The sequence below is a fragment of the Pleurodeles waltl genome, chromosome 1_1 (genome assembly GCF_031143425.1).
Source record: "Pleurodeles waltl isolate 20211129_DDA chromosome 1_1, aPleWal1.hap1.20221129, whole genome shotgun sequence".
Classification (NCBI taxonomy): Eukaryota; Metazoa; Chordata; class Amphibia; order Caudata; family Salamandridae; genus Pleurodeles; species Pleurodeles waltl.
In genome coordinates this window covers 5,714,211-5,720,210 of record NC_090436.1, presented here as the reverse complement: position 1 = coordinate 5,720,210, position 6,000 = coordinate 5,714,211, and positions in this window count along the sequence as shown.

The following is a 6,000-nucleotide window of genomic DNA, read 5'->3' as shown; positions in this document are numbered from 1 at the left end:
GTTCTTGGTCCCCAGGAGGCACTGGCAGAACAGCAAGGCACACCGAAGGTAGATGTTCGAAGTGGCATCAGGTGCAATGAAAGACTAGTTGCACACACCATAAGACTGGTCGGAATGACAGTGACCAATCATGCTCCAATTCTTCCAGCAACGGAGCACCAAAGATCTGCATCATGCGATCAAGGCACAGCTGGGCTGGTGGTGGTAGCTTCATCACTCCACTGGGAAGGCATTACAACTGCGTATCAGGAACAGCAGCAGCAGTATCCCGCCGATCAATGGCAAAGTCACAAGAAAGCCATCAAACACACTTGGAAAGAGTGAATGGATGGCTGAAGGAATGACTCTGACACTAATCCAGACCCGACAGCCTTAAAGACGTGCTCAATCCCTGTAGTGCTTGAAGCGTTGAATATTCTGGATACCAGCTCTGCAAAGTGCGTGGGGAAGTTTGTGTTTAATAGGGATTGTACCTCAGCAGATGATCTTGCTATCTGGAGAGCATACGTCTCTAGCTGATGTCAGCACAACTTGTTTGTGGAACAGTAGCACCTTTAGTCTGTTCAGCTTGTCATAATTTACATTAGTAATATCAATGTGAGGCCACATTTTTTGCTACTCTTATCTCGTGTGGGGGTGGTGGGGGAATAGAACATGTCCGCAACAAGTTGCAATCTTAGAGACTGAAATTGTGTAGTCAATTCCTGGTCTCATACCGCAACAGCTTTGTTTGTTCAGGACCACATAAGTACCATTTGAAAGTACATGAAATGCTGGATGAATCAAAGGGATGGGATGAATGATTAACAGTAGTCTCACATTCGCTTCCACTGAGAAAGGCGTCCGTTTCGCAGTTCAGACATTTATATTTAACGCGCAACTCCCACTCCTGTATAATATAGCTATCGCCTAGCCACTCGTATCTGCCCACAAGAAGGTGTTTCAAGCATTTTGAAAAACGAAAGGTTGAAATGTGCAGATTTATCATGCAATGCACAAGCCATACTGTTGATGGACTCTCTGCAACCGTGAAAGGAAACTTTTCCAGCTTCTCTATATGAAGCATGGTGAATCTTGCTTCCCTTTGAGCCATTGTCTGTTGTTCCCTGGATAAAGTCAAAGAAGCAAACAAATAACTATTGTTAATGTATTTCCATGGAACGCAGCCATTTTTCAAAATCTGTAATGTCCAACCTAACTGAATGATGGAATGCAATTGACTTTGTCCATGGTGTAAAAAGGACATGCTATTCTTAATGATGTCTATCGCAGATGACACTATGTTATTAAGGGAGTATATCCTGTTGGATAGAGTATTCATGCCATTACTGACAACAGCTAAAGCCTTCTCCAAATTGTCCTTGTCTATCTGCCTTAAACGCACCAAGGCTTCCATTTGAGAAAGCTTCTAAATCTCCCTGTATATGGCATAGATGAATCTTTTAGAGCGTGGCTGTTAGCAATGGGGTCTTTGGTTGGCAGTCAGGTTACCCCCTGTCCAAGCAAGGACCCTCATTCTAGTCAGGGCAAACGAGAATCACCCTCCTTTAACCTCCGCTCACCCCCTTGGTAGTTTGGCACAAGCAGGCAGGCTTAACTTCAGAAGCAATGCGTAAAGTATTTGTACCAACACACACAGTAACTCAGTGAAAACACTACAAAATGACACAACACAGGTTTAAAAAAATAGGTAATATTTATTTAAACAAAACAAGACCAAAATGACAAAAATCCAACAAACACAAGTCAAGTTATGAATTTAAAAAGCAAAAAGAGTCTTTAATCCTTTTGAAAACAGTGAGACCTTTGTTAGCGTTCAAAAGTACCTGGGTAGCATGGAAATAAAGCCGCATGGGCGAGCGTGCGTCAAAAAAGGCCAACGATGCGTCGATTTCTCACTCGCAAGTGAGAGCGTGTGTCATTTCTCCTCCGGTCGGGTTGGCGTGTGTTGTTTCTTCTCTCCCGTAAGACAGTGATGCGTCGATCCAGACGGGCACCTCAGGTCCGGCAGGCTTTGCGTTGATTTTCCACACCCAGCGAAGTTGCGTCAAAATCCGGTCGCAAGGTGTCAAGAAACCATGCTGCGTGAGGGTTTGCGTCGTTAACAGCAGCCACTGCAGGAGTTGCGCGTCGTTTCTTCAGCCACGTTGCATCAATCTCCCATCCACGATGCCGGCGGAGCGTCGATTTTAAGCAGAGGCCGGCGGCATGTCGTTTTTCAGCTGCAACGCGGGTGGTGCATCGAAAGTTTCCCCGCATGGCGGTCTTCGTGTGGATTTCTGTCTTATCCACCAGCTGCACCTTTCAAGGGCCCAGAGACAGGTTAGGACACCATTCGGCAGGCAGGACTCTCAGCAGAAAGCCCAAGTGTTGGCAGGGAGAAGTCTTTGCTGTCCCTGAGACTTCAACAAAAGGAGACAAGCTCAGTTTCAAACCCTTGGAGATTCTTCACCAGTGGGAAGACACACAAATGTCAGTCTTTGTCCTCTTTCAGGTAGAAGCAGCTACTGCAGGCCAACCCAGCAAAGCACAATCACAGGCAAAGGGGCAGTACTCCTCATCCAGCTTCTCCAGCTCTTCTCCTTGGCAGAGGTTCCTCTTGGTTCCAGAAGTAATCTGATTTGTAGGGGTTTGGGTGCCCTTCTTATACCCATTTTTGCCTTTGAAGTAGGCCTACTTCAAAGGAAAGTCTCTTGTTTGTGTGATCCTGCCTTGCCCAGGCCAGGCTCGACACACACCAAGGGGTTGGAGACAGCATTGTGTGAGGGCAGGCACGGCCCTTTCAGGTGTAAGTGACCACTCCTCCCTTTCCCTCAGCCCAGATGGCCCATCAGGATATGCAGGCTACACGCCAGCTCCCTTTGTGTCACTGTCTAGAGGAGAGGCGCAAACAGCCCAAATGTCAAACTGACCAAGACAGGGAATCCACAAACAAGTAGAGTCAGAGAATGGTTTAAGCAAGAAAATGCCTACTTTCTAGAAGTGGCCTTTTCAAACACACAATCTAAAAACCAACTTCACTAAAAGATGCATTTTTAAATTGCGAGTTCAGAAATCCCAAACTCCACATGCCTATCTGCTCCCAAAGAAAATATGAGTTTTAAGAATATTTGAAGGCAGCCCCATGTTGACCTATGAGAGAGATAGGCCTTGCAACAGTGAAAACTGAATTTGACAGTATTTCACTGCAGGACATGTAAAACACATAAGTACATGTCCCACCTTTAAAACACACTGCACCCTGCTGTCATGACCACACAAACTTGCCAAGTCAAATCAAAGAAGTGCATGAGAAAAGCAAAGAGATATCCTCAGTGGAGACAGCAAAGCCCAAACTGGAAGAAGGTTTGCAGAGTAATCTTGCGCTTATTTCAAAGGAAGAATCAAGAAGAGAAGATCCAAGATGGCCGCTGTGAGTCCTGAAGGTTAGTTACAGTTCTAGTCTTGCAATCGGTTGGTTGCTAGGTTACGAGCTCTCCAGCTGGAAGCCTTGCACTTCAACTGAGGTCTGACAGGAATCAGCTGTGTGGAGAGAGAGCGCGCTTCAGAACAGAAACTCCTGTGAGGTAAAATTACATTTGAAGATTATATTACAGAAAACTGATAAATATTGTCAAGGTTTATTCGAAGAGTTTGATAGTAGACCGTTCCCGTGGAAGTCGGCAAGGCTACAGAGTTAATGTATGAATTAACCTTATGTTTACAAGGTTCTTGTTTAAGATATTAAAGTAAAAGAAAAAACGAACTTTAAAAGAGCAAGTATCTACAAATGTCAAGGTTATAAACAAAGGCCAAGTTTAAAGGAGAAACGAACTGTTAACAAATAAGCATTTACAAAGTCAATGGTAATAAACCAAAATAGAGTTTAAAAGAGAAACAAACTTAAATAAACAAGCATTTACAACTACAAGTTATCGACAGATGTCGAAGTAAGGAAGGAGAAACTAACTGTAATAAACAAGCATTTACAAATACAAGTTAACAACAAATGTCGAAGTAAGAAAGGAGAAACGAACTTTAATAAACAAGCATTTACAAATACAAGTATTGACAGAAGTCACAATAAGACAGGAGAAATTAAATAACATCAGCTGATTTGAAGAACGCATTATCACCAACTATATATATATATATATATATATATAGCAACATAAAACCAATCTCTAACAAAGGTTGAGAAGTTCTTCCAGAATCAGTAATAAGCATTTTTTTAAGAAGAGCTATCATTTATAGAGCGAAGCAAGGCTACAGAGAACTCAGGGTGAGTGAAGAAATAATAGAATTAAAGAGAATTAAGTGTTGAGAGTAGAAAGTGAAAAACTGATGTTGTATGTCCCTAGTAATTGCGACTGTGACTCTTGCAGGTGCTGTATCCAACCCTAGATGTGAAGAGGCAGACTGAGTACTGGCGTTCATCATCTCTGTGGCAGTCTCTCTACCATCCCATTCCCCTTCCCCCCTCCGGGGTACTCAGCACGAAGGATTAATATTCGTTGTGAGTAGCTCGGGTCGGGACTGAGGAGTTATCTTCTGCTTCTGAGGAAATCGAATTGAAGTATCCTGACAGATTGAAGTGCCATCATCCTAATTTTGGGGGAAAAAACTGATTTCCTCCTGAGCAGAATGGCAGAAGGAATTGATATAAAAGCATTAGCCACCGTTTTGGAAGGGTTACAGAAACAATTAAATAACACCATAGAAGAAACAGTCCAAATAAAACAGCGAATAAATGAGTTAGGGAACACCGCTAAATCAAATGAATCTGTGTTTTCACAAATCCCTAGCCCTTCACAGTCTGCAGGTATATCCACTCAAGTAATTCATGCGGTTTCCCCTATTATTCCTTTGGCTCAACCCGAGCGCTTCGGTGGGGATCCAAATAAGGCGCAGATTTTTCTGACCCAATGCTCATTGCATTTTTTATGTAGACCAGTCATTTTTTCCGAAGACCAGTCCAAAGTGGCATTTATATTGTCTTATCTGACAGGAGATGCGGCCGCATGGTCCATGCCAATAATTTCCGGAAATGATCCTGTTTTATATAATTTCCAAAATTTCAAGGAAGAGTTCTTAAGAATATTTGATCGGCGAACTGCAGCTCAAGCCACTGACAATGAACTACTGGAAATCAGGCAAGGTAATAAAGATCTAGTAGCCTATCTGGCTCATTTCAATAAACTCATTGTAGAGACTGCCTGGCCGGAGTCAAAAAGAGCCGCCATATTTTATCGTGGACTGAGAGATGAATTGAAAGATGCCTTAGCACAAGTTCCAAATAGACCGACCGAAATTTCGGAGTTAATTGATCTTGTGTTACAGATTGACCACCGGTTAACTGAACGAAGAGCAGAAAAGAGAAGAGAGTATCGACCATTTCCCCTGAGAATTGATCGTGTAAGAAATGATCATACGAGAGCCGGAGAAGGGATAACGATAGAAGAAACAATGCAAATTGGTTCCATCTGAGGTCCTTTATCTAAGGAAGAAAAAGAGAAAAGAAGAGTGAATCAACTATGTTTATATTGCGGTGCATCTGGGCATTTTGTTAAAAACTGTCCCAAGAAACCCAAAGCTCTTCAGTCGGGAAAAGGCCAGCTTCATCAGTAGAGGGAGTTGCCCTGATGAAAGCAGAACCCAAGACAACTCCTTTAGATCAACGAGTGGCGAATACCTTACAAACCGCAGCGCCACATTTGGTACAAACAGTATCAGTTAAGACCCTTGAGAAGGAAATTCAAGGGATCTCAGTTATGATAGACTCTGGAGCTACAGGCAACTTCTGTGATATCAAATACGCTCGTAAAATGGGTATTCGATTTATCAAGAAATCTACTTTGGAAGTAGTAAGAGCTGTGGATGGAACCAATCTTTCTTCAGGACCCATTTCCCATGAGACCGAACCAATTCAGATGCAAGGTTTTGGTGGACATCAGGAGCAGATAATCTTTAATTTGATAGATGCGCCACAATTTCAACACATTTTGGGTCTGCCCTGGCTTA